Source organism: Elephantulus edwardii, unplaced genomic scaffold, assembly GCF_000299155.1.
Source record: "Elephantulus edwardii isolate Elephantulus edwardi_28Jun2011 unplaced genomic scaffold, EleEdw1.0 scaffold00307, whole genome shotgun sequence".
Taxonomy (NCBI): Eukaryota; Metazoa; Chordata; class Mammalia; order Macroscelidea; family Macroscelididae; genus Elephantulus; species Elephantulus edwardii.
In genome coordinates, this window is record NW_006400057.1 from 2,684,704 (window position 1) to 2,686,199 (window position 1,496).

Sequence of the window (1,496 nt, forward strand, 5' to 3'; positions counted from 1 at the left end):
CTCCTTCATACATTATTTCTGTTATTTTATTACTGGCCTCAATGATCTATGAAAGAATCTCTCAAAGTATATGTGACAGATAGACTGTAAGTGGGCTCCACGTGATTCCCACCTCCTTTTGTTTGCTGCTTTGTGTTACCCCCACACACATACTCTTGAATGTAGACTTCTAAACTGTAGATAAGACTAAGATGATAGGATGGTCTGCCATTCCTGTGATTGGTGTTGTTAGATTCCATCAAGTTGGCTATAATACACAGCAACCCGAAGAGCAACAGATCTGGAACTTGCCGTATCCCATGTCATCCTTGTAATCTCTGTGCAGCTCAAGCTTCACAGTTTAACCATTGTATCAATCCATTTCATGAATGCTCTTCCTCTTTCAGGAATCCTCTACCTTTCCCTACAAAGCTTCATCTCAAATACTTTGTGCATGTTGCTAGGAGAGGTCATTCCTTGGAGAGGGACATCATTGGCAAAAAAAGAGGAAGACTCTCAATCAGATGGACTGACCCAGTGACTGCAGCAATAAACTCAAGCGTGTCAGATTTGGTGAGGATGGTGCAGGATAGGACAGGGCTCAGATGTGTGGCTCATAGGGTTGCTATGAGTTGTAATGACTCGACGGCACTTAGCAACAATAACTATTTTCCCCAGGATGACACCCCTCTCCAGGAACTGGTTCTCCTCAAAACATGCTCAAAATGAGAAAAAGTTTCACCATTCTTGCCTCTAAGGGGCACTATGGTTGCACTTCCTGCAAGACAAGCTTGTTCTCTTGTCAGTCCATGGTGTATTCAGTACTCTTCTCCAACACCAGAACTCAAAGGATGAGAGAACCATTTTTTTTTCTTCTCTCATTCTTATTCATTGTTCAACTTTCAGATGCATAGGAAGTAATTGAAAAAACCATTACCTGGATAAGATGCTTTGTACTTTTTAAACTGATATCTTCAGTCTCTAAAGCTTTGGAGAGATCCCTGAAAGCCAACTTTCCCAATGTAACACATCTTTTGATTCCTTGACTAATATTACGATGGGTGTTAACTGTGGATTCAAGTAAAAGGAAATCATTGACATCTTCAATCTTTTCTCCATCATGATGTTAGGGAGCACTGGTAGCCGAGTGATAAGAAGCTGCACTGAAATGTCAAAGGCATGCAGTTCAAATCCACCACTGTGGAAGGCAGTGTGGTCCTTTCTCAAAAAGTTGCACAGGCTGAGCTCCCAGCTGGAAACAAAGGAGGACGCTTCAATGATTTCGACCCTCCCAGAAGAGCTGTGGGTGAGCATTAACATTACTGGTAAGTATATTCTTTTTCTCCTGGACACAAGAGCCTACTAATTGGTCCTAAAAGCCTTCTGAGGTCCCAACCCTTCTCACTATTTCTTAGTTGTTGGAATTGACGGAAAACCTCATAAGCAGTTCCTTACTTTACCTCTACCTTGCATTCAAATTTCCGAGTTGTAAAACAACCCAGTGGTAGATGGAATTT